Source organism: Lolium perenne, chromosome 6 (assembly GCF_019359855.2).
Source record: "Lolium perenne isolate Kyuss_39 chromosome 6, Kyuss_2.0, whole genome shotgun sequence".
Lineage (NCBI taxonomy): Eukaryota > Viridiplantae > Streptophyta > Magnoliopsida > Poales > Poaceae > Lolium > Lolium perenne.
In genome coordinates, this window is record NC_067249.2 from 45,267,866 (window position 1) to 45,295,617 (window position 27,752).

At 44.5% G+C, this 27,752-nt stretch overlaps 2 long non-coding RNA genes across 2 annotated transcripts; both read left to right on the forward strand.

Annotated features, from left to right (window-relative positions):
* Nucleotides 1–22,514: 22,514 nt before the first annotated feature.
* Nucleotides 22,515–25,275, forward strand: LOC127321026 (uncharacterized). Its single transcript, XR_007863795.2, has 5 exons — nt 22,515–22,697; nt 23,331–23,414; nt 24,052–24,142; nt 24,246–24,382; nt 25,259–25,275. It is a non-coding gene; the product is annotated as an uncharacterized lncRNA (long non-coding RNA).
* Nucleotides 25,276–26,024: 749 nt separating this feature from the next.
* LOC139831913 (uncharacterized) lies at nt 26,025–27,663 on the forward strand. The gene is made up of 3 exons (XR_011746307.1): nt 26,025–26,095; nt 26,191–26,237; nt 27,060–27,663. It is a non-coding gene; the product is annotated as an uncharacterized lncRNA (long non-coding RNA).
* The last annotated feature ends 89 nt before the right edge of the window (nt 27,664–27,752 follow it).

Consider the following 27,752-nt stretch of genomic DNA (forward strand, 5'->3'; position numbering starts at 1 on the left):
GGCTTCCTGCCCATAGACGAGCTGGTAAGGCGAAGTCTTTATGGCTCCATGGCATGACATGCGGTAGGCCCACAAAGCTTCTGACAGTGTTTCATGCCACACCCTAGGGTTCTCGTCAATCTTCCTCTTGATCAGCTTGACCAGGCTCTGATTAGACGCTTCAGCTTGCCCGTTGGCTTGAGCATAATATGGAGATGATCGGATCAGCTTAATCCCCATGTCATCGCAGAATTTTCTGAATTCTTTAGAAATAAAGACCGAACCTCCATCGGTCGTGATTGTTTGGGGAATCCCGAACCTATGAATGATGTGTTCTTTGACAAATTTGATAACATCTTCTGATTTTACCTTCTTCATAGGGACGGCCTCCACCCATTTGGTGAAGTAATCTGTAATGGCCAGGATCCACTCGTGGCCTTTGCTCGACGCAGGATGGATTTTGCCGATCATATCCATGCCCCAACCTCGGAATGGCCAAGGCTTGATGATGGGGTTCATTGCTGATGCGGGTACCATCTGAATTTTCCCGAACATCTGACACGCTTGGCATCCCTTGTAGTACTTGAAGCAATCCTCAAGCATAGTGGGCCAATAAAACCCTGATCGCCTAATCAGCCACTTCATCTTATGAGCCGATTGGTGAGTTTCACAGGCGCCTTCGTGCACCTCATGTAAGAGCCGATTAGACTCAGTTGGTCCCAGGCACTTGAGTAGTAACCCTTCCAACGTCCTGTAGAACAAATCGTCTCCTATAAGGACATATTTCATGGCCTTGTATCTTATCCGTTTAGGTGCCCCCCGAGCCGAATCCTTCAAGTAATTGAAGATATCGGCTCTCCAGTCATCCTTTTCCAGGAACTGCACCTGAACTTCTGACCCATCTGGTATGTCCTTGTACCCTGACGCCATTTGCGCGAGATCATTGGCATCGGTATTCTGAGATCTTGGGACCCAATTGAAATTGATGTATCGAAAATGTGTCATCAGCTCACGACATTCCATCCAATATGGGAAGAGTGACTCACTCTCGCACTTGTATTCATCCGTGAGCTGGAAAATCACCAACTTCGAGTCTCCAAAAAGCTCCACCGCTTCTGCCCCGGCTTCCAGCAGCAACTCCAGTCCCTTGCGTACTGCCTCATACTCAGCGACATTGTTTGTGCAAGGGGTAGATAGTCTGATGGAGAAGGAGTATGTTGCCCCCCGAGGCGACACGAGCAGAATGCCGATGCCACAACCATCGTCACAAGCCGATCCATTGAAGAACATAGCCCATGCACGTATGGATAGTGCTGCTATATTAGTATTGATCCGTTCAGCTATGAGATCAGCCAACGCTTGTCCCTTGACTGCTTTCGTAGGCTGATACCGGAGATCAAACTCCGATAACGCAAACATCCACTTACCAAGTCTGCCTTTCAAAACAGGAGCCGACAGCATGTGCTTGACAACGTCTGACTTGCATATGACGATAATCTCTGCCGTCAAAAGGATGTGATGGAGCTTGGTGCAGGTGAAGAACAGGCAGAGGCATAACTTCTCGACCTCGGGATACCTTGTCTCTGCATCCAACATCCTCCTGCTGAGGTAGAACACAACCTTTTCAACGCCCTCGTAGAGTTGCACCACCACTGAAGCAATGGACGTGTCAGCTACTGATAGGTAGATGTAGAACGGCCTGTCCTGCTGAGGCGGAACTAGCACAGGCGGTGTTGTTAGATACCGCTTAATCTCATCAAACGCCTGCTGCTGTTCTGCCCCCCAGTGAAACTCGTCATCAGATTTAATCTTGACCAACGCCATGAACGGCTCAATTCGTCCTGAGAGATTAGAGATGAATCGCCGGACGAAATTGATCTTGCCGATCAGACGTTGGAGCTCCTTCTTCGTGGTAGGCGGCTGCATGGTACGTACTGCCTCCTGACTTTTCAGGCCGATCTCAATTCCTCGTTCATGAACAAGAAAACCTAGGAATTGACCGGCCGTCACACCAAAGGCACACTTCTTTGGATTCATTCTGAGTCCGAACTTCCGAGTTCGGTCTAGGATGCGTCGCAAATCATCCAAGTGTCCTTCCATGGAGACAGACTTGACCACCACGTCGTCGATGTAGATTTCCACCAACTTGCCGATCAGATCATGAAAAATATAATTCATGGCTCGTTGGTACGTTGCATCTCCTCAAAAAAATTTTTTTTTTACTGGCCGACTTTTCCATCGGCCCCTCACATTTCACTGCCCATGTATCGCACATGTTCCTCTGATTATGTGCCCCCCGAGCCGAATCTGTCAGGTTACTGCAGATATCGGCTCTGCAGTTATCCAAAGAACTAGCCCTGAACATCGGCTCTGCAGACATGACCAATGCCGATTTCTTTGAGCTCACAAGCCGATGTAAACCCGTACCCTAGCTATCCGTCACCTGTTAGATCGACACTGAACACAGGGGAAACGTGTGGTAAAGATAATATGGGCCGATTGCTGAAATCGGCCCCCATCTTGATTGCATTGCTCAAAAGAGGTTTACATCTTGTTCGTGCTTCACTATGACTACGTGACATGCTCGAGACAAGATCATTACTGTTTATTTTTTGGGGCCGATAACAAGGATCGGCCTTCCCATGTACGTTCATAGACTTTGCTCTTGTTACACGGTCAGGCCAGTGGATAAGACCAGCCTCACCCCGTTTTTTGACACGTCGATGTACTCGCAGTCGTCCAAAGTGATGCATGAGAGTGGCTCTTGGCCTTCCGTCTCCCAAACGTTCATGCCAGCCGTTGAAACCTCGGCTGTATCGTCTGCATGGACGACTTCTACTTCATCTCCATCCCACTGTATCAAGCATTGGTGCATCGTAGATGGAATGCAACAGTTGGCGTGGATCCAATCTCTCCCTAGCAGGACAGCGTAAGTGCTCTTGCTGTCGACAATGAAGAATGTCGTAGGGATGGTTTTCCTCCCTACGGTCAGGTCCACGTTCAGAACACCTTGTGCATCAGATGCTTGGCCGTTGAAATCGCTCAGTGTGACGTTGGTCTTGATCAGATCCGAGCTAGAGCGTCCCAACCGACGTAGCATGGAGTATGGCATGATGTTGACCGCCGCTCCGGTGTCCACCAGCATCCTATTGACAGGCTGCCCATTGATATAACCTCGTAAGTACAGGGCCTTCAGGTGTCTGTAGCTTCTTTCACGTGGCTTCTCAAAGATAACCGGCCGTGGGCCGCAGTCAAGTTGTGCCACAGGCGCTTCGTCCAATCCTGGAGCACAAAACTCCGCTGGAAGGATGAACACCATGTTTGTACTAGCCGATGTCTCATCATCGGCTTTCCTTTGCTTGGGGCTCCACTCCATCTTTTGTGGTCGACCCTCTTCGTCCAGGGTTCGTTGAATTTTCGTGGCCAGATCGGGCCGCGCCTTCCTTAGCGTGTGCAGGTATAACCTTTCGGCTTCCTCCAAGCCACGCAGTCGCTGAACCCTACGCTTTTGGGAACGGCTGAGTCCGTCAGGGCACCACCTTGGCCGGTGGTACTTGTCCTCTTCTTCTTCGTAGTCATCTTCTAACTCCTCGAGGTCTTCTTCCCGAGAGGACTCAGTTTGCTTGTTCCTAGATGGGAGAGGCCCAAGACGTTTGAACACTGACACGTCTGTTGCACCCTTCTTCTTCTGTCTACATTCTGGGCAGTTGCCGATTGTAGGCAATCGGCTCATTCCTGAATCCCAGCAGTGTTTGAAGAAAGGACAGTCCCAGTGCTTGTCCACGTCGTCTTGTTCTCTTGACCTTTCCTTGGCACGGCGCTCGTATCTCTCCTCATCGCGATCATGCCGACGATGTCTCCTGGCGTCCCTGCTAGCTAGACGATCCCTTTCATCGTCGCTGTTGTACCACCGGCGCTGGTCGTACTGACTTACATATTTGTTGAGGAGATGATCAGAGAGAGGTCGTTGATATCGCACATTCTTCACTTCTCCCTCTGTGATGTAGCGTTTGCCATCGTGCCGAAGCCGATCGCGTGGAGCGGCTTCCTCTTTGTCCTTGCTGCGAGAGCGGCTGCCCTCGCCTTTGTCCTTACCAGAGTGGTGCCCAGGCTCGACCATGTTAATGCTCAACGAGAAACCTGGCTGGCACCCTTCGGGGTAAGCGTACTCCACCGTGTTAACGGCGGGGAAGGGGTGTGTGTCGACTTTCATGGCGTACTGGTTGAAAATTAGACGTCCTTGTTCTATCGCCATTTGGATCTGCTGACGCCACACCCTGCAGTCGTTGGTGGTATAGGAGAACGTGTTATGCCATTTGCAGTATGGCTTTCCGTTCAGCTCCTGTACCATGGGGATTTTGAGGCCTTCAGGTAACTTCAGCTGCTTCTCCTTAAGTAAGAGGTCGAAAATTTGCTCAGCTTTAGTTACGTCAAAGTCAAATCCTCTGGGAGGACCTTGTGGCTTAACCCACTTGCAGGACACGGGGGTTGCCCCCCGAGTCCATTCAGCCACTGCTACCTCTTGATCTCCCGCAGACCCTTCATCTTCCTCTGTCTCAACCAGGACTACTGCACGCTTGAACTTGTCCTGGTACAGCTCTGGGTGGCGCTGTTCATATAATGACAGTTTCTGAACCATGTGCGCCAGTGAAGGGTAGTCTGCTTGGGAAGCCATATCCTTGATCGGTGATGCGAGACCCACCACCGCCAACTCGACTGCTTCTTTTTCAGTCAAACGAGCCGAATAACATCGGTTCCTCACGATCTGGCGCTGGATGTACTCTGACACTGTTTCTCCGCGCTTCTGACGTACTTGTGCTAGATCGGCTATGCCAGCCTCGGAAGCTTCTGAGTGATACTGCATGTGGAATTGTTCCTCCAACTGCTTCCAAGTCCGGATCGAATCTGGTGGCAGTGATGTGTACCACCCAAAAGCCGATCCTGTGAGGGACTGTGCGAAGAACCTCACACGTAGTGCGTCTGCAGCTGAGATCGTGCCCAACTGCGCCAAATATCGGCTTACATGCTCGATTGAGCTGGAGCCATCTAACCCACTAAACTTGGAGAATTCAGGGAGCCGATATTTGGGTGGTAGTGGGATCATATCGTAGTCGTTGGGGTACGGCTTGGAATAGCCGATTGCCCTCCTTTTCGGCACCATGCCGAACTGGTCTCTCAAGATCGTGCTGATCTGATCCGCAGTGCTAGCTGCAGGAGTGGAGCTCTGAAGATTTGCTGGCGTGGTGATACGTCTCCGACGTATCGATAATTTCTTATGTTCCATGCCACATTATTGATGTTATCTACATGTTTTATGCACACTTTATGTCATATTCGTGCATTTTCAGGAACTAACCTATTAACAAGATGCCGAAGTGCCGATTCTTTGTCTGCTGTTTTTGGTTTCAGAAATCCTAGTAATGAAATATTCTCGGAATTGGACGAAATCAACGCCCAGGGTCCTATTTTGCCACGAAGCTTCCAGAAGACCGAAGAGTCAACGAAGTGGGGCCACGAGGCGCCCAAACCCTAGGGCGGCGCGGCCCCCGCCTTGGCCGCGCGGCCCTGTGGTGTGGGGCCTCGTGCCCCCTCCTGACTTGCCCTTCCGCCTACTTAAAGCCTCCGTCGTGGAACCCCCAGTACCGAGAGCCACGATACGGAAAACCTTACTGAGACGCCGCCGCCGCCGATCCCATCTCGGGGGATCCAGGAGATCGCCTCCGGCACCCTGCCGGAGAGGGGATTCATCTCCCGGAGGACTCTACGCCGCCATGGTCGCCTCCGGAGTGATGTGTGAGTAGTCTACCCCTGGACTATGGGTCCATAGCAGTAGCTAGATGGTTGTCTTCTCCCAATTGTGCTTCATTGTCGGATCTTGTGAGCTGCCTAACATGATCAAGATCATCTATCTGTAATTCTATATGTTGCGTTTGTTGGGATCCGATGAATAGAGAATACTTGTTATGTTGATTATCAAAGTTATGTCTATGTGTTGTTTATGATCTTGCATGCTCTCCGTTACTAGTAGATGCTCTGGCCAAGTAGATGCTTGTAACTCCAAGAGGGAGTATTTATGCTTGATAGTGGGTTCATGCCTACATTGATACCTGGGACAAAGGATGGCAAAGTTCTAAGGTTGTGTTGTGCTGTTGCCACTAGGGATAAAACATTGATGCTATGTCTAAGGATGTAGTTGTTGATTACATTACGCACCATACTTAATGCAATTGTCTGTTGCTTTGCAACTTAATACTGGAGGGGGTTTGGATGATAACCTGAAGGTGGACTTTTTAGGCATAGATGCAGTTGGATGGCGGTCTATGTACTTTGTCGTAATGCCCAATTAAATCTCACTATACTCATCATAATATGTATGTGCATGGTCATGCCCTCTCTATTTGTCAATTGCCCAACTGTAATTTGTTCACCCAACAGTTGTTTATCTTATGGGAGAGACACCTCTAGTGAACTGTGGACCCCGGTCCAATTCTCTATACTGAAATACAATCTACTGCAATACTTGTTCTACTGTTTTCTGCAAACAATCATCTTCCACACAATACGGTTAATCCTTTGTTACAGCAAGCCGGTGAGATTGACAACCTCACTGTATCGTTGGGGCAAAGTACTTTGGTTGTGTTGTGCAGGTTCCACGTTGGCGCCGGAATCTCTGGTGTTGCGCTGCACTACATCCCGCCGCCATCAACCTTCAACGTGCTTCTTGGCTCCTCCTGGTTCGATAAACCTTGGTTTCTTTCTGAGGGAAAACTTGCTGCTGTGCGCATCATACCTTCCTCTTGGGGTTCCCAACGAACGTGTGAGTTACACGCCATCAAGCTCTTTTTCTGTCGCCGTTGCCGGGGACCTAAAGAAAAGTTACACCACAAAGATTTCTATCTCCCACGTCAACTGCACGCCAGCAGCTCTTTTTCTGGCGCCGTTGCCGGGGAGATCAAGACACGCTGCAAGGGGAGTCTCCACTTCTCAATCTCTTTACTTTGTTTTTGTCTTGCTTAGTTTTATTTACTACTTTGTTTGCTGCACTAAATCAAAATACAAAAAAAATTAGTTGCTAGTTTTACTTTATTTGCTATCTTGTTTGCTATATCAAAAACACAAAAAAATTAGTTACTTGCATTTACTTTACCTAGTTTGCTTTATTTACTGTTGCTAAAATGGCTACCGCTAAAAACACTAAGTTGTGTGACTTCACAACCACAAATAATAATGATTTCTTATGCACACCTATTGCTCCACCTGCTACTACAGCAGAATTCTTTGAAATTAAACCTGCTTTACTAAATCTTGTTATGCAAGAGCAATTTTCTGGTGTTAGTTCTGATGATGCTGCTGCCCATCTCAATAATTTTGTTGAATTGTGTGAAATGAAAAAGTATAAGGATGTAGATGGTGACATTATAAAATTAAAATTGTTCCCTTTCTCATTAAGAGGAAGAGCTAAAGATTGGTTGCTATCTCTGCCTAAGAATAGTATTGATTCATGGACTAAATGCAAGGATGCTTTTATTGGTAGATATTATCCCCCTGCTAAAATTATATCTTTGAGGAGTAGCATAATGAATTTTAAACAATTAGATACTGAACATGTTGCTCAAGCTTGGGAAAGAATGAAATCTCTGGTTAAAAATTGCCCAACACATGGACTGACTACTTGGATGATCATCCAAACCTTCTATGCAGGACTAAATTTTTCTTCGCGGAATTTATTGGATTCAGCTGCTGGAGGTACCTTTATGTCCATCACTCTTGGTGAAGCAACAAAGCTTCTTGATAATATGATGATCAATTACTCTGAATGGCACACGGAAAGAGCTCCACAAGGTAAGAAGGTAAATTCTGTCGAAGAAACCTCTTCCTTGAGTGATAAGATTGATGCTATTATGTCTATGCTTGTGAATGATAGGACTAATGTTGATCCTAATAATGTTCCGTTAGCTTCATTGGTTGCTCATGAAGAACGTGTTGATGTAAACTTCATTAAAAATAATAATTTCAACAACAATGCTTACCGGAACAATTCTAGTAACAACTATAGGCCATATCCTTATAATAATGGCAACTGCTATGGTAATTCTTATGGGAATTCTTACAACAATAATAGGAACACACCCCCTGGACTTGAAGCCATGCTTAAAGAATTTATTAGTACACAAACTGCTTTTAACAAATCTGTTGAAGAAAAGCTTGGGAAAATTGATATACTTGCTTCTAAAGTCGATAGTCTTGCTGCTGATGTTAATCTTTTGAAATCGAAAGTTATGCCTAATGAAAATTATCATAATAAAATTGTTACTACAGCAAATGCCATCCAAGTTAGAATTAATGAGAATATAAGATTAATGGCTGAACTGCGTGCTAGGTGGGATAGAGAAGAAAATGAAAAACTAGCTAAAGAGAAGAATGTAGCTAAAGTTTGGACTATTACCACCACTAGTAATGCTAATGTTACACATGTTGCTGCACCTCCTACTAATACTAATAAAAGAATTGGTGTTAGCAATGTTTCCACTTCTAATGCAAAGCGCGAGAAACTGCTCTAAAGCTAAAATCATTAAACTGCCTGTGATAAAGCTACTGAAATTTTTTCCAACATTAGGGATGATGATCCCATTACTTTAGATTATAATGGTTTGAATTTTGATGATTGCCACATCTCTGAAGTTATAAAGTTCTTGCAAAAACTTGCTAAAAGTCCTAATGCTAGTGCTATAAATTTGGCTTTCACACAACATATTACAAATGCTCTCATAAAAGCTAGAGAAGAGAAACTAGAGCGCGAAGCCTCTTTTCCTAGAAAGCTAGAGGATGGTTGGGAGCCCATCATTAAGATGAAGGTTAAAGATTTTGATTGTAATGCTTTATGTGATCTTGGTGCAAGTATTTCGGTTATGCCTAAGAAAATTTATAATATGCTTGACTTGCCACCGCTGAAAAATTGTTATTTGGATGTTAATCTTGCTGATCATTCTACAAAGAAACCTTTGGGGAAAGTTGATAATGTTCGCATTACCGTTAACAATAACCTTGTCCCCGTTGATTTTGTTGTCTTGGATATTGAATGCAATGCATCTTGTCCCATCATATTGGGAAGACCTTTTCTTCGAACTGTTGGTGCTACTATTGATATGAAGGAAGGTAATATAAAATATCAATTTCCTCTCAAGAAAGGTATGGAACACTTCCCTGGAAAGAGAATGAAGTTACCTTTTGATTCCATTATGAGAAAAAATTATGATGTTGATTCTTCGTCTCTTGATAATACTTGATACACACTTTCTGCGCCTAGCTGAAAGGCGTTAAAGAAAAGCGCTTATGGGAGACAACCCATGTTTTTACCTACAGTACTTTGTTTTTATTTTGTGTCTTGGAAGTTGTTTACTACTGTAGCAACCTCTCCTTATCTTAGTTTTGTGTTTTGTTATGCCAAGTAAAGTCTTTGATAGAAAAGTTCATACTAGATTTGGATTGCTGCGCAGTAACAGATTTCTTTGCTGTCACGAATTCCGACCTGCCTCCCTGTAGGTAGCTCAGAAAAATCTGAAAATTTACGTGCGTGATCCTCATATATGTACGCAACTTTCATTCAATTTGGTCATTTTCATTTGAGTAAGTCTGGTGCCATTTTAAAATTCGTCTTTACGAACTGTTCTGTTTTGACAGATTCTGCCTTTTATTTCGCATTGCCTCTTTTGCTATGTTGGATGAATTTCTTTGATCCATTAATGTCCAGTAGCTTTATGCAATGTCCAGAAGTGTTAAGAATGATTGTGTCACCTCTGAACATGTTAATTTTTATTGTGCACTAACCCTCTAATGAGTTGTTTCGAGTTTGGTGTGGAGGAAGTTTTCAAGGATCAAGAGAGGAGTATGATGCAACATGATCAAGGAGAGTGAAAGCTCTAAGCTTGGGGATGCCCCGGTGGTTCACCCCTGCATATTCTAAGAAGACTCAAGCGTCTAAGCTTGGGGATGCCCAAGGCATCCCCTTCTTCATCGACAACATTATCAGGTTCCTCCCCTGAAACTATATTTTTATTCCGTCACATCTTATGTACTTTGCTTGGAGCGTCGGTTTGTTTTTTTTTTTGTTTTGTTTGAATAAAATGGATCCTAGCATTCACTATATGGGAGAGAGACATGCTCCGCTGTAGCATATGGACAAGTATGTCCTTAGCTTCTACTCATAGTATTCATGGCGAAGTTTCTTCTTCGTTAAATTGTTATATGGTTGGAATTGGAAAATGATACATGTAGTAAATTGCTATAATGTCTTGGGTAATGTGATACTTGGCAATTATTGTGCTCATGTTTAAGCTCTTGCATCATATGCTTTGCACCCATTAATGAAGAAATACATAGAGCATGCTAAAATTTGGTTTGCATATTTGGTCTCTCTAAGGTCTAGATAATTTCTAGTATTGAGTTTGAACAACAAGGAAGACGGTGTAGAGTCTTATAATGTTTACAATATGTCTTTTATGTGAGTTTTGCTGCACCGGTTCATCCTTGTGTTTGTTTCATATAAGCCTTGCTAGCCTAAACCTTGTATCGAGAGGGAATACTTCTCATGCATCCAAAATACTTGAGCCAACCACTATGCCATTTGTGTCCACCATACCTACCTACTACATGGTATTTTCCGCCATTCCAAAGTAAATTGCTTGAGTGCTACCTTTAAAATTCCATCATTCGCCTTACAATATATAGCTCATGGGACAAATAGCTTAAAAACTATTGTGGTATTGAATATGTACTTATGCACTTTATCTCTTATTAAGTTGCTTGTTGTGCGATAACCATGTTTCTGGGGACGCCATCAACTATTCTTTGTTGAATTTCATGTGAGTTGCTATGCATGTTCGTCTTGTCTGAAGTAAGAGCGATCTACCACCTTATGGTTAAGCATGCATATTGTTAGAGAAGAACATTGGGCCGCTAACTAAAGCCATGATCCATGGTGGAAGTTTCAGTTTTGGACATATATCCTCAATCTCAAATGAGAAAATTATTAATTGTTGTTACATGCTTATGCATAAAAGAGGAGTCCATTATTTGTTGTCTATGTTGTCCCGGTATGGATGTCTAAGTTGAGAATAATCAATAGCGAGAAATCCAATGCGAGCTTTCTCCTTAGACCTTTGTACAGGCGGCATAGAGGTACCCCATTATGACGCTTGGTTAAAACATGTGCATTGTGATGATCCGGTAGTCCAAGCTAATTAGGACAAGGTGCGGGCACTATTAGTATACTATGCATGAGGCTTGCAACTTGTAAGATATAATTTACATGATACATATGCTTTATTACTACCGTTGACAAAATTGTTTCATGTTTTCAAAATAAAAGCTCTAGCACAAATATAGCAATCGATGCTTTCCTCTTTGAAGGACCATTCTTTTACTTTCAATGTTGAGTCAGTTCACCTATTTCTCTCCACCTCAAGAAGCAAACACTTGTATGAACTGTGCATTGATTCCTACATACTTGCATATTGCACTTATTATATTACTCTATGTTGACAATATCCATGAGATATACATGTTACAAGTTAAAAGCAACCGCTGAAACTTAATCTTCTTTTGTGTTGCTTCAATACCTTTACTTTGAATTTGCTTTATGAGTTAACTCTTATGCAAGACTTATTGATGCTTGTCTTGAAGTGCTATTCATGAAAAGTCTTTGCTATATGATTCACTTGTTTACTCATATCATATACATTGTTTTGATCGCTGCATTCACTACATATGCTTTACAAATAGTATGATCAAGGTTATGATGGCATGTCACTCCAAAAATTATCTGTGTTATCGTTTTACCTGCTCGGGACGAGCAGAACTAAGCTTGGGGATGCTGATACGTCTCCGACGTATCGATAATTTCTTATGTTCCATGCCACATTATTGATGTTATCTACATGTTTTATGCACACTTTATGTCATATTCGTGCATTTTCAGGAACTAACCTATTAACAAGATGCCGAAGTGCCGATTCTTTGTCTGCTGTTTTTGGTTTCAGAAATCCTAGTAACGAAATATTCTCGGAATTGGACGAAATCAACGCCCAGGGTCCTATTTTGCCACGAAGCTTCCAGAAGACCGAAGAGTCAACGAAGTGGGGCCACGAGGCGCCCAAACCCTAGGGCGGCGCGCCCCCCCCCCTTGGCCGCGCGGCCCTGTGGTGTGGGGCCCTCATGCCCCTCCTGACTTGCCCTTCCGCCTACTTAAAGCCTCCGTCGCGAAACCCCCAGTACCGAGAGCCACGATACGGAAAACCTTACTGAGACGCCGCCGCCGCCGATCCCATCTCGGGGGATCCTGGAGATCTCCTCCGGCACCCTGCCGGAGAGGGGATTCATCTCCCGGAGGACTCTACGCCGCCATGGTCGCCTCCGGAGTGATGTGTGAGTAGTCTACCCCTGGACTATGGGTCCATAGCAGTAGCTAGATGGTTGTCTTCTCCCAATTGTGCTTCATTGTCGGATCTTGTGAGCTGCCTAACATGATCAAGATCATCTATCTGTAATTCTATATGTTGCGTTTGTTGGGATCCGATGAATAGAGAATACTTGTTATGTTGATTATCAAAGTTATGTCTATGTGTTGTTTATGATCTTGCATGCTCTCCGTTACTAGTAGATGCTCTGGCCAAGTAGATGCTTGTAACTCCAAGAGGGAGTATTTATGCTCGATAGTGGGTTCATGCCTACATTGATACAGGACAAGGATGACAGACAGGTCTAAGGTTGTGTTGTGCTGTTGCCACTAGGGATAAAACATTGATGCTATGTCTAAGGATGTAGTTGTTGATTACATTACGCACCATACTTAATGCAATTGTCTGTTGCTTTGCAACTTAATACTGGAGGGGGTTCGGATGATAACCTGAAGGTGGACTTTTTAGGCATAGATGCAGTTGGATGGAGGTCTATGTACTTTGTCGTAATGCCCAATTAAATCTCACTATACTCATCATAATATGTATGTGCATGGTCATGCCCTCTCTATTTGTCAATTGCCCAACTGTAATTTGTTCACCCAACATGCTGTTTATCTTATGGGAGAGACACCTCTAGTGAACTATGGACCCCGCTCCAATTCTCTATACTGAAATACAATCTACTGCAATACTTGTTCTACTGTTTTCTGCAAACAATCATCTTCCACACAATACGGTTAATCCTTTGTTACAACAAGCCGGTGAGATTGACAACCTCACTGTTTCGTTGGGGCAAAGTACTTTGGTTGTGTTGTGCAGGTTCCACGTTGGCGCCGGAATCTCTGGTGTTGCGCCGCACTACATCCCGCCGCCATCAACCTTCAACGTGCTTCTTGGCTCCTCCTGGTTCGATAAACCTTGGTTTCTTTCTGAGGGAAAACTTGCTGCTGTAAGCATCATACCTTCCTCTTGGGGGTTCCCAACGAACGTGTGAGTTACACGCCATCACGTGGCATACTTAGCCAGCCACGCTTGCTTCTCAAGATCTGAGCTAGCTGCAGGAGTTGAGCTCTGGACGTTCGTCGGAGTGGCGTACTTAGCTAGCCACGTCTGCTTCTCAAGATCTGGTCCAGAGGCTCCTCCTGCTGTTCCGGAAGTCCCTGCTGTTGCAGCCTGGTTCGTGAGTGCCCGATTCTTTGGCACGCTGCTGCACGTATGTGCACGTGTATCCGTGAGGGATCTCCTTAGGCGCCTCATACAAGAACTGGTAGTCGCTAGGATCGCCACCGATCTTGTAGACGACGAATGCCGGTGTACTCGGCACCTCTGGTGCTGCCAGCGCGAACGGCAGCGGTGGTCGGCTCTGGAGTGGTAGCTCTCCTTGGTGAGTCCCTAGAGCAGGTCCTGACGGAGAGTACTGATGCCTCAAGATTTCATGGAGCAGCCGAAGGGCGACACGCTCCAAAGTGTTCACCAGGCTCTCAGAATGGTGGTGTAGCGAATGAGCTACCATGAAATTGATCTCCTGACGCAAGGACCTGGTGCGTTCTTCTGAAGGGGTGGAGAGGTCCACTCCATCGAGCGCGCCTTCAGGTGTGAACCCTCTCCACCTGATGCCATGCGAGCGAGTCCTGTGGAAAGAGCCGATGAGGTCGGCTTCGAGGATAGCTTTGAAGTCGTCATACTTCTTCTTGAGCTCCTCAGGCAGATCCTCGTACGTGACTGGAGTACCTTCCGCCATCTCAGATGTAGATGGCGATGCAGTTGATGTCGAAGACGGTCCCACCGGGCGTGCCAGAATGTGTTGGCGTCCGAAAACCACCGGCGAGCTACGGCTGGCAACACGAAGAGCCGGGAACAACCTTAGGGCTGCGGCTGGCCCTGGTCCCTCCGAGCGACGGCCCGCAAAGCTCCTGGTACGCACGTCCCGATGCTGGTGCAAGGGCGTGCCACCTGATCTATACCTGATCAGGAAGGTGATGGATTTGCTTCGCTTAGTTTCCTGCATGGCATACACGTAAACATTAAATACGAGCCTCGATCGGCTCTCAGGTTGTCCTGTGAATCGGCTCAAGGAGCCGATCCACCCATGGTTCGTATGAGGTCTACGATCACATGGTGGTCCTGCTTGATCAATATGTAGCTAAAACGATCTACGACGATTTAGGGTTTTCACCACATAATCGGAACATCCTACTCGTGATTGAGCCTGGCAGCTACGCATGGTGATAATAAACCGACCCTAGACAAGGCCTAAAAACCAACATTAAGTTGATCCCCGGAACATCTTGTCTAGGGCTAGCAAACTACACCCTACGTACCACTGGATCATTCAACCCGTTTGTAAGGCCTAACTATGCAGATATTAAACTAATCCTTGAAGAATCAAGGAGCAACCATAACGGATCGGATCTACTAAACAATGATCAAGCAAGGTGCGGCCCTTACACCTAAGAAAGGTGTAAGGACGGCTAGACGTCTAAGGGTTGCATGGACGGAAGCATGTAGCACGGTAAAACAATGCTAACCCTAACACATCTATGATAACTACGTTGCTCGCCATCAAAAAGGCTTCAGTACGAGCAACGCATGAACGACGAATAAACGTATACTACCTAGATCGCAAGATGCGATCTAGGCAGCATGATGCTTACCCGGAAGAAACCCTCGAAACAAGGGGTCGGTGATGCGCCAAGATTGGTTTGTGATGAACGTGATTGTTGTCTTTCTTGATAACCCTAGATACATATTTATAGTCCGTAGACTTTCTAACGTGGGAATAATCCCAACCGTGCACGAGCCAAACTCTAACTAACCGACACGTATCCTATTATATTTACAGATACAAGGGCAAACTGCCCAAACTTCGTGTACAAGGCCGGTTCGCGTATTTCTTCCATGTATATTCTTCAAGCCCAACCTTGATCGCGGCCCACCTCTGATCCGGTCAAATTCTGGTGATAACACTTTGAAACTAAGAGGACGCTGCTGGCCCATGGGTCCCACATCTCAGCCTCTCTGAACGATAAACCTTTCCTTTCTTTTTTTTTGATCCAGTGCCGCCTTGGAAACGGTGAGACCGCTCCTGCAAAACGGGACCCATATGTCATCCTCTATGTACAATAAAAGTTTCTTTCCTTGGATTATTTTTGGCACCTGATATATGGTCACTTGCCTTTTTTTCCGATCCCCTGCCGCCTTTGAAACGTTGAGGACGCTGCTGGCTCGTGGGTCCCACATGTCAGCCTCTATGAACAATAAACATTTAATTTCTTGGATTTATTTTTGACCGCTGATTTCTGGAAACTTTGCTTTTTCTTTCGATCCCCTGCCGCCTTTGTTAAAGTTGAGGACGCTGCTGCAAAATGCGTCCCACATGTCAGCTTCTCTGTACGATAATTGCTTCCTTTCTTGGATTTTTTTTCCACGGCTGGTCGATGGGTCCACGATGTCAGCCTCTATGTACAAGAAATATGTGATTTCTCGATATGTTTTAACCCGAGATATGTAGGATACTTGCTTTTTTTCGATCCCTTCTATTTGTCTTTACCTTCAAATGTTGAGGGACGCTACTGGCAAATTAAATGGGTCCTGCTCTAGCATTCTCAACTGAAGGAAAAACTGAAATATTGCCTATTCATTTGTTTTTCGTACTCCATGCACCTAATCCATACTAACTGTTGATCCAGGTTTTAATTCAACTTAATTAGTTCAAATTTGATCTATGAGGAAGTATGTAATATATTTTGGGTTCACAACACTACACCTGTTAACAACAATCTGATGAAGAGGTTTGTCATTTTTTTAAACTACAAATACACTCAAAGATCTTGCAAACTGATAGAATAAATCTTGGAACTTTAAATAATTTATGAAAATTTTGAAATCGACTATATGAATATATCAAAATATAGATCCCATGTAGATGCGCATACTGGCTATGCGCATTTAAAAAGAATCATAATCATAATTGATACGAAATAAAAATAACTTTATATGTAGAATCTCGGTTTCTTGAGGGCCAATCATAGGATCTCCGTGTTTAAATTAGGAAGGGCCCCAATGGCATGAGTCGGAGGCCCATTAAATGTTTTTGGATTGTTATCAGCGAAGTAAGCAGGCTGACAGCAATCACCATGTACATGGCCGGCGGCAGCCCAAAAGTACAAACAATTGGCCCATGCAGGGAAGGTAGTACTTTTTTTTATTGGGAAGGTTGTCTGGGCTAACCCCAAAAAAAAAGTGGTGCTACATGGGGTAGCACTTGAACCCGGAATGAGACAATGAACAGTACATATGCTACAGGCTACAATACTTAGTTCTTAGCTATCTATTTTCGATCCAACGTCCAAATCTACAAGTCAACCAACTGTTCATCTGTGTTTGCTGATGTCAAGGCACTGGATCCTGGACGCTTGAACCCATGATCGTTACTGAGGGTTGCCTATTTGCACATAATATGTTTTGTCAGTGGGCACTTCACTAGTTTGTGCAAAACATATCCAGCGCAGGATTCGAAAAAACATCACGTTTTTTTCTTTACGGAAACAACAGAACATCTCATGTTCATCACAATCCAGCCAACATAAGCACATAATAATTAATAGTACAACTAGAGAGATGTACATATAAATAAGGTTTGTCAAGCTTCATGCACTAGTCAACGCAACCAAAAGTCAGAACTGATGGAAAGGGCTAGGCAATCCACTTATACATCTCAACACCCCTGCTCACGCGTGACCGGAAGAAGGGAAGAGGTCAACACAAGGAGACTCTCAAGAGGCATATACGTGGACTCCGAGGAGGGCAACGGAGGGCAGCACCAATTTTTAGGATAAATTACGAAAGGCAGGTCTCGAACTCGAGACCCTGGGCTCTGATACCATGCCAAGCTTCATACACAAGCCAACACAACCAAAAGTCCGAACTAATGGAAAGGGCTAGGCAATCCACTAATCCAGTAATGGTACCATCATGTTCACCACAATGCATCATTATACTATTATAGACCAGCTCTCTCTATAGAACATTTGTAACACAACTTAATACAGCTGTGATTCATTTTGTTGCCCCAGCGATGGGTGATAACCTGAACACCATATAACCTTCTCACAGCAATTGTTACCAAATATGAGCACCTGCAATGATTTGGTGTCAATCTTCTTGAAGGTCAGGAGGTATCCTACCTTCAAGTCATGTGCTTTGACAAACTCTGGCCATCCTGCGTCCATTAAAACATTGCCATCTTGTTGCTTCAGGTCCACAATCCAGGTGCATGCGGTGGACATCTTCGGGTTGATGGACTCTGGACACCCACCGTAAAACCAGGGTAGAACACGACCGGGGATGGTAATCACCTCTAACTCCGATGTACATAGTACCTTGCGTAAGGCTGTCGGCGGTATTCTCCTCATCGATGCGCCTAAACACCTTGCACACTGGGGCTGGCTCTACGTATGTCTCCTTCCATGATAAGCTCTCTCCAAGCTTGAGCTTCTTGTTTGAACACCGCAAAAAGAGGCCTCAATTAGATAATGCCTCTAGCTTCTGACCGTAATTCCAAGCAAATGCATAATCAAAGGCACCTAGCAAAGTCAGCGGATCATTGTTCTTATCGAACACACAGTCTGAACAATAAGCTTCTGAATCTAGCTAGGATGATATGTACAACCTTGTATCATCAAATTATTCAGCATAGTGTATCATTGTATCGCAGAAGCCAAATCGATATAAATAGTAGCTATGAGAATAGAAATCAAGCTAGCATGAGCCATGCATGCTTGCTGGCTAGGTCTAGCATCAGAGTAATGCATCTGCAGTTCATCATCCGCCAGTACAGATCGACCAAGCAAACAAAAAAAAATCAGCGTCGGCCTAAAGAGTCCATAAGCCAGACATGCATGCTCGGTGTCCTCATATGTGATTATCGGCCGTGGATTGACCAATATCATATTTGAACGATTATTATTGTACACATTAGATCCAGTCCCAACCTAGCTAGCATGCGTGCATGTGTAGCCCGAGTCTTTACCAGAGGATTAATATATACACTGGATGAGAGAAATAGTCTATATCAAACAATGCTAAGCAACCGGCAATACAGCTTAGATATAATAAAGATGTGACCGGCAACGCTAGTGATTCGGGGGAAACATACCGCTATTGCAGCCATGGACCAAGAGAATCGGGGATGCCGCGCCGCCTTAGTGGAGTTTTTAGGTGCGACGTCGCCGCATCCGTAAAGGACGGAGTCCAAGCCGCGTAGTCCGAGCGGTGGTGGACGCCGGTGGTGTAGGGAGAGGACTCAGGGGAGATGGACGGCGAGGGATCTGGGGAGATCTGAACATGAGGGGGCTGTGAGAAACTGAGAATGATACACCAGCAAGGGAATAAATGCGCGTGTCCCCCCGGTCAAAAAAATGCACGTTTCTTGGAGGAACGAAGCTAGGTACGCAGGAATCCACACAGAAAACTTCACCCAGCGGGTCACTGGGCTTTATCAGTATCTGGTGGGGCCCGGACCTACATACCAGTGAGACAGGTCGTGTGGGTTATGATTCGATCAGTGTGCACACAGAAATTGCATTCAGAGCTAAGGGCCTCAGGATACGTTGTACTATACAGTATATCCATTTATTTTGGTAAAATGAAAACGATACTCCATCTGATCCTCATTACTTGATGATAAAATGGATATCTCTACAACTAACAGTATCTCAAAAAAATGGATTGGAGGGAGCATTAAGAGGTGTCAAAAAAAACTGCAAATAAACATGGATGTAAGCAGTTGAGTATTAAACCAGTGCGTAAAATACCTTTATATCTCCACCATGTAACAATGAATATGAGAAGTTTTGGGGGTTTGACCATCTGCACTTGTGTTCGCTACAATCATTCGCTACAATCAGATCAAAAAAATTGGTCACTTTTACACTTTCTAAAATAAAATGTTGAGCTCCATGTAGCTAGGTATAATACAAATCATCAGACCGCACATTGAAACTACCGCAGCATATCACAGTAAATTAAAGTAAAATAAAACATGTCTAACATATACTATATTAGCTAATTAACAAAGTCTCATCACATTGTATCTGAGCCCCAGTTCAGCTTAATACAAAAACCAAGTTCAGCATGAACATCAGCAGGGCACTACCCCAGGTCCAAAAGCAGCATCTAGTTAATTCAATAAAATATTGAGGTGTTTCTGATCCCCTCTTCCTAAAAGCACTGCAGATCATGCATGCAACTAAGGGTGGTCAGCACAAAATATTACCCTCTGGGTGGAGGTGTTACAGTCGTAGATCAACACATTCATCAAGGAAGTGTCTTTCATCTCGAAGACGAGAATGTCATCGAGCTGCAGTTCATGCGCCTCTACAAACCCGAACCAACCATCCTTCAAGACCAGTTCATCCTGGTACTCATCGATGTGCACATACCAGGCACAGCCTACGCTGGTCTTGAGCTTGATAGGCCTGGGAAGAATCCCTTTCAGACATTACTTGAATTCTCTGGGGATGACCAACATATACATGTCATCGTTGCCGTCCAGTTGCACATAGAAGCGCGAGGGCTGAGGAGGGTCCGCCGAGTGACCAACCCGTTTAGGGCGGCCTTTCCCTCGCCCTTTTAATATACAACGTTGAATTGCTGCATCACGCCTGCCCGTCACCTTTGGCTTTTTGGCTAGTGAATTTCTTTGAATTCTGAACTCGGGGGGGGGGGGGTGCAGAGGACATGTACAATCGACAGTCCTAAGACGTAGTTGCTCATTGACGTTGGAGCGAGTTTGCTTCTGCATCTAGTTAAGCACGGTATATATCAATCAACAGCATATAAATCAGAACGTAACATACATGGAGAAAATGCATCTAGCTATCTCTTTAATTAGTTTGCACAAAATCTAGCAGCAGCAAGACAATTTGATTTTACATGTACTGAGCAAGCTTTCAGACTTTCTGAAACAGGTAACATGGAGCATATATTTGTACTAGTACAAATGCCCGTGCGTTGCTACGGGTCCTCAAATTATATTTCTCAATATACATATATAATCTAAATATCATATATGAAATTTTGAAAATAGATTTATAGGTGGGTACATAGAGTAGCAAAGTGTAGACAATAAAAAAAGGACCGAATGTTGGTTGAAATGTATCATAGAAGAACTTAATACATAGTCACAACAATGCCCGTACTTACAATTTTCATGTTTTTGGTGTTGAGTTTGTTTAATTATATTTTTGTATTGCAGAATATCACTGTTAGAGTACAACGAAGGGGATATACTGCGTATTGTTGCAAGCTGCATAAATAAGGGAGGCACTGTGTTGCCTGTTGCTTGTTGTTCATTTGATATTTTGTGTAAACAAATTGTTATCTTAAAACTAAATTTAGTCACTTGCAAATTTATTCAGTGTGTTAGTCTCAATTTAATGCAGTTTGAGCTTCAGAAAAATATGTTGTTTTTATCTAAGGATGAGCATGGTGAAGCATTGCGGGTTTTTTGATTTGGCATACGTCAAATACCTCATTTGCTATGGAGGTTTGGTTTTCCTATGCAGGGATAACCATTTGACATTTTGTTTTACTGTTGAAGTGGGTTTGAAATTTCTGCTTGGGGTAAGAGCAAACGCTCAAAAAATCGGCGTGCTAAACCTCTCTTCCACCGCGCTGTAAATGGTTGGCGCGCGTTTGGCCGAACTTTGCTCCGCCGGACGCACCAAAATGCAGCGCGTGCACGGGCGGTAAAATTGGCCCTCCGGCGGATGCGGCAAAATACAGCGCGCGCGGCCACGCGACCGGCTAGTTTGATTGTATATCGTTCAAAATGAATCAAATAAAGTACGAAACTTTAACTGAAAATTACGAAATATATTAGAAGTTCGACAAACACCCACATTTTATTTAAATTAAACTAAACTAATCTACTCCGAGTCCTCCCAGTCGTGGTCCGACGATCCGCTAGTTGGAGTCGTGTCGGAGACCGGAGTGGTCGTCCACTCGAAGGAGGAGGAGGAGGTGGGCATGTTCGTGGACGGTCCGGTGCCTCTCTTCTTCTCCTCCGCCCTCCTCGCCATCCGCGCCGCCTTCTCCGCCCTCTCGGCCTTCCTCGCCGCCGACTCAGCTCGGCGCTTCTCGCGGTCGGCCTTCTTCTTTGTCGCCGCTTTCGCCTTCTCCTCTTTCTTCTGAGCGTAGAAAGCTTCCATGGTGGTGACGTCCTCCGGGAACGCGTGCGCCTACTCGAGGCGGAGGCGCTCGGCCTGCTCCGCGACGTGCAGGCGCTGCTCGAGCTCGCGAGCGCGCCGCTGCTGCTCGGTCGTGACGGCCGGCGATGGCGGCGCGAGCATCTCCTCCTGCTCGCGCGTCCAAATGTCGTTGAAGTTCATTTGCTGGCGCGGGCGGCCGAGGCGCCAGGCGACGGCGTCGTAGGCCCGCGCCGCCTCGTGCGTGGTGTCGAACGTTCCAAGGCGGATACGCTCCTCGCTGTCATTAAAGTTTAGGGGAGTAAGGATTAATTTAAGTCTTCATTTTGTTTTCTCATGCGAGAAGTAGTTCACGTTCATCTAAAAAAAGTAGTTCGCGTTCCGAATAAATAAAGGGAATCACGGTAGTGTAGGGGTATAATATAATAGAAAATACTTTGTAAATTCGCAAGTAAGTGGTGCCTCCTCCGCTTTGTAAAATAAAAACAACCCTAAAAAAATCTCTCGCACGGAAGTGGTGCCTCCTCCGCTTTGTAACATGAAATGCTTTGTAAAAAAAAAAACCACTCTCTCTCTCTCCCACTCCGGTCTCTCCCTCTCCCACTCAATTCCCCATTCCCCCACCGCGTTTCCTCCAACCACCAGGGACGGCGAGGGCAAGCTCCGGAGTGGGTGACCACGGCCAGGTGCCAGACGAGCTCCGCGACGGGGCATCGCGGGCAAGCTCCTCGAGGGGCTGCGAGGGCGAGCTCGGCCATGGCACGGAGCGGGCGAGCCAGCTAGGGGCGGCGCGGGAGAGATCCTCCAGGGGCGGCACGGGCGAGGTACGCCATAGCCGGCGCGGGCGACCACGGCGAGATGCGTGGCGCCGACGAGCTCCGCGATGGGGCGGCGCGGGCGAGCTCCTCGAGGGGCGGCGAAGGCGAGCTCGGCCATGGCGCGGCTGGGCAAGCTCTAGCCAGGGGCGGCCGCGGGCGTGAGCAAGTACGAACAGTTCCCTCCGGCGAAATTTCCCATCCAGCCATGGTGTATGCGCGTGCATTGTGTTCAGGTCCGTGGGTCTGAGTATGATTGATTCCATGGCTTCAAAGATCTAGTAGAAGATTGCTTTCCTGTTAATCATGTGATTGCTTGCTTTCCTATTGATCTGTGCAACTTAGTATCAGATTTTGTTCCTGCGTGGTTAATTATAGTATTGTGGTATGTGATGATGAACTTCAATTTCATGTCTTACCTGTCACTGGTCGTGAGCAGTTGCATGCTTGCTTATTCATGTAACCAACTAAGCAGTCTGATATTTCCTTTTACCATCAAGTGTTGTAATACGTCCACTATCCTAAGATATTGTAAAGCTAAATTTCACTTTCAAAGCATCTTATAATAGTGAACAGAGGCATATTTTCGGATGAGAGACGACAAAAAATGGTGGTGCTTATAATAGTGAACAGTAGCTAAATTGCACGGAGTAGCTATATGTCTGCAATTGCACGAGCAATATTATTGCTTTACATAATTTAACTGTCCAAAGAATATATGGGATTTTGTTGAAATCTGTTCACTATTATAAGACAGTATTTCCTTTTACCATCAAGTGTTGTAATATGTCCACTATCCTAAGATATTTTGTAAAGCTAAATTTCACTTTCAAAGCACTATAAATTTTGGATGACTTCTTATTTTGCAGGTTTTATGGATTGGGAAGTGTCTGAAGGTTTAGTTATTGAATCCATTAACAGTTTTGCTTCATAGCTCTGCAGCCTCTTCATTGGTAAAGCACAATCGCTTGTTAGTACAGTTTGGAATTTTGGATTGTGTCTTTTCATATTTTGACATGCTTCTAGTGCTCTGATTATTCATTGCTGCCTTCTCAGTACACTTAAGACAATTATATCTTCTGAACATTGTTTGGTTAGTTTTTTCACAAGCGGTCATGCTAAGTGCTCTGAATATCTGTTGATGTGCTCGTTTGGCAAATTTTTTTAGATATTGTATTATTAGTTCTTATGCGTTTGTTTTACTTGATTGGGTTGGGGTGTTCAGGAAACTTGAGGGTTTCAACTTGTGTTTATTTTAGTTGATGATATCCTGCCGTATATGCATTGTTGGTTTCCACAAATAGGCCAAGAAACTCGAATTTTGTGTTGGATTAGTGGGTATTAACGATCCTCAAAAAATTTGTTGTTCAACTCATAAGCAATTAAGCATTAAAATTTTGTGAATTAATTGGTAATTTAATTTTCTAAGATGTGCCTTTTCTCTATATGTTTGATAGACTCGAATTTAGGATCACTGGACGAGAGTTCAGTATAGTTAATGAAGACTACTCTGTTGCATGGTACTACGCCAAATAGTAATCTTACGTTTAATATCATTGCTTGCATGCTTGCATGCTTGCATGCTTGCAGGAATGCATGATACATACTCCATGTTAGCTGGTTGGTCCATATTAGCTGGTTGGTTCATGACAAGGAAGTGCATTGATTTCTTTGTTCTCTGGTAAGAAACCCTGATTTAGTTTGGCTCAGTTTATTGTTTGTCTTCATTTTGTTTAATATCTGTTAGCTTTATTGTTTGCATAACGCTAATTGCATTTGGTCAGCGGTGAGAGTTGGTGTGCTGACCACGGCCATCTCGCGCCTACCTATTCCGGTGTGCTTGCCTCCAGCAACTCGCCACTACGGCCTGGCGCAAATCTAGCACCCGCAGAAATCGAGTCTGCCATCAAGGATTGACAAGGTGAGTAATTCTCTATTGTTTTTTATTCGTGCTATTTGGCATGCTTGCAGATTTTATAAAATTCCTGAATATGCACTAATAACCAGCTCAAGGGTTCTCAAAAACAAATAGCATGGTGCTGTGTAGAAATTTCAGTTTAAGTATGTTGAGCAGGTTGCATTTGGCATGCTTGCACTTTCTGATGTTTCTCACATCTGATGTGTGCTTGCCTAGAAAAGTTTTGTCGTGGCAAGGATTAGCTATTTGTAGTCATAACACTTGGAAGTAGTCATAACACAGAAGCTTAACTGAATTATATAACACATGATTTTGTTTTGCACTATAACACTTTAACTGAATTATATATCACATGCTAAGCTAAGCTGCCCCTGAATCAGGGAGAGACTTGAGCTGCTCTAGATTAATTAATTCACTGTGATGCTCAAGTTCACCTAAAGCTACTGGAGACATGAGACATTAAGGTATCCATGGAGTTATAGGTGAACTGAGTGCCCTCTGTTCATACACCAACAAATCATGTTTGAAGTAATTCAATGGAAATAAAGGGCTAGGTATTTGGAGTTGACGGGTAGTTCCCTAAATTTGGTGCCAACTCATTATTCACCTCTTACACATATCATAATTGTTGGAATACTTACATTTTCGTCGACGAGGATAGCATGGTAGATTAGATCACCTCCTCTATTGTTTTTTATTCGACCGAGAAATAAGTTTCGCAGCTTGCCTCCCAGATCTGTTGTAGATATGCAATTGTTCCACATTGCAGAATGTAACATGACTGCATTATAAATGGAGAAACATGAGTAAAACGTGATGCTAAGAACATGAGTAAAACGTGATGCTGGAACTTACCTTGGTGCCATTACCCTCTTGGAGGCGTGGCGACTGAGCAGTGTATTGACCGAGCATGGCGATCGAAGATGGATGAACTCGACCGAGATGAAGATGACCTTAGCCTGGAGCTATGGTAAGATGGTTCATTCCTTTAACCTGGCGTGATTTATTTCCCGGCGTGAATCCTAATTTTAACCTGCGTCCTTTAATGGTGATTACAGCGCACGATTCGGGAAGGATTCATGCGTGATTACTGGGAAGGATTACATACCATGCGTCATGGGTGTTTCCTGATTCATACCATGCGTCATGGGTGTTTCCTGATTCATGGGTCGTTCTTGGTTTATTTCCATGCGAGATTTCCTAATTCATCGGTCATTCTTGATTTATTTCCTGTTTAGATTCCATTCATGCGTGATTTATATTTCCTGGCGAGATTTCTGGCGAGATTTTCCCTGCCGAGATTACATACCTGACGAGATTGCATACCTAGCGTGATTTATATTTCCTGGCGAGATTACATTCGGCCCATGTTAACGCTTGGCCCAGGCGGGTGGGCAACGAAGGACGACGACGACCAATTACGACCAAACTTTCTCTAAGTATTTTAGAGTACTCTGAATTTTAAAAACATGCATGTGCCTTTTAAAAACATGAGATATCAGACATGGGAAAAGTTATTGAGCTCTGATGTGAGAGTCTATAAAATTTGCACCACCAAAATATTTGTGCATCTCGTGCAAAATTGTTGAAAAGTGATATTCAGTTGTTGCCTTCTAACACTTAACTATTTGTTTGGCAGGTTCACCATTTTTTACATCACTGGGAGCATTGTCTCGTAAACAATTTCATGATGGCTCATATGAAACGACTGAGCAGGTAAAATAATGTGCTTTAACCACTAAGAAATTGTTGCTTTCACTTGTTATTGAATGTCAAGATCTAATGATGGCTTATGAAATTTGCACCCCCAGGCAAATGCTAAATGATAACCACTCACTCAATGATAACCAAACACCAGGTATGACAATTGAAACTTTATCTGAAGTAATCAACGGATCAACGCAGGACATTGAACATGCTTTCCTGCCTTCTCAAATACTACATGCCAATGCACAAGTTCAGCGAGCAACATCTATTTTCTGCCTCCTCGCATAGAAGAAGAATATGTTTTCTGCCCGTCATACATGTTTGATGTTGCCCCTCTGAAACATGAGTATTATTCCATTCCCATTTTTTCAGTGTGAAAAGCATAGAGGCAGATATTTATTGCAGCTTAGCCTCGACTATCACTGCTCTAAGAAAAACACACCATTAGCCGTGAGTAATTATTATAACATTTTTCACATCCAAGCATTTACTTTTCATTTCGGCATGATACTATAAGGTGATGACACTTAACAGTAGAATCGAAACCTTGATGTATTTATAAATTCTCAGACTGCACACACAAAAGCAGTAATTTTAGTTACAACCATATTTTTTGCAAAGACAAGAAACACTTTTTATTTTCTAAAAAATCAAGGCATTGTTAATTCGTTACTCGTTCAAAGTACACTAAGTTCATGCTAGATAGTTGGCTCAAGTGCTTTTAAAAGTGTTGAGTTGCAGTTTGGAGTTGTTGTGGTTATCACCAATCAAGTAGTGGCACAAGTGGATGTGTCTGCGATGTTTGCTGGGCCACAAGTGGATTCCTTGTATACTGAATTTGAATGTATGTTTATTTTTCAGACTAATAGCATGTAGCAATTGATTTCTAATTTTTAAAATCTACATGTGCAAGTTTGCTCTCATGAATGTAGACAGTGCCACAGCTCTTACAGAACTGATTTTTTGCATGCAGCATGAAGATGAAGGATAAGAAGAGGCGATGTCTTCGACTGGTTGGAGAGCCAACCTGTGCGTCAAAGAAGAGGCGGCAGACCAATGAGGCAGATCATGGGGCGTCGGCGAGCCGGCAGACCTCGGGGCGTCGGTGTTGGAAACCAGTGTTATCACGGGGCATCGGCGAGGCGGCAGACCTCGGGCGTCGGCGAGGCGGCAGACCTCGGGGCGTCGGTGTTGGCAACCAGTGTTTGCCAAGAAGGCAGACGTCGGAGAAGAGACGGCAGACCACTGGGCGGCGAGGTGGTTGCCGTACGGAAGGCATCGGAGAAGAGATGGCAGCGTAAGAGTGAGAAGAGACGGCAGCGTGAGGGGAGAGATGATTTCCTATTCCGCCCAGCTGATTCATAGGGATACGACTGGGCTGATTGGTTTCCTTGTACGTCTGCGCTGATTGGTTTCCTTGTATGTCTAGGCTGATTTTTTTCCTTGTATGTCTCGGCTGATAGCTGATTGTCTGCGCTGATGCATGCTGGATTGCGCTGATTTTTTTCCTTGTACGTCTGGGGACGGAGGGACGACGAAAACGACCAAACGTATTGGGCTATTGGCAGAATAAGGAACCTTGAGTCTTTTTAAGTAGTAGAGATGTTCAGACTGCGAAACCCTGCTCTGTGATGGATACTATTACTTAACATCTTTTTTTGCCAGA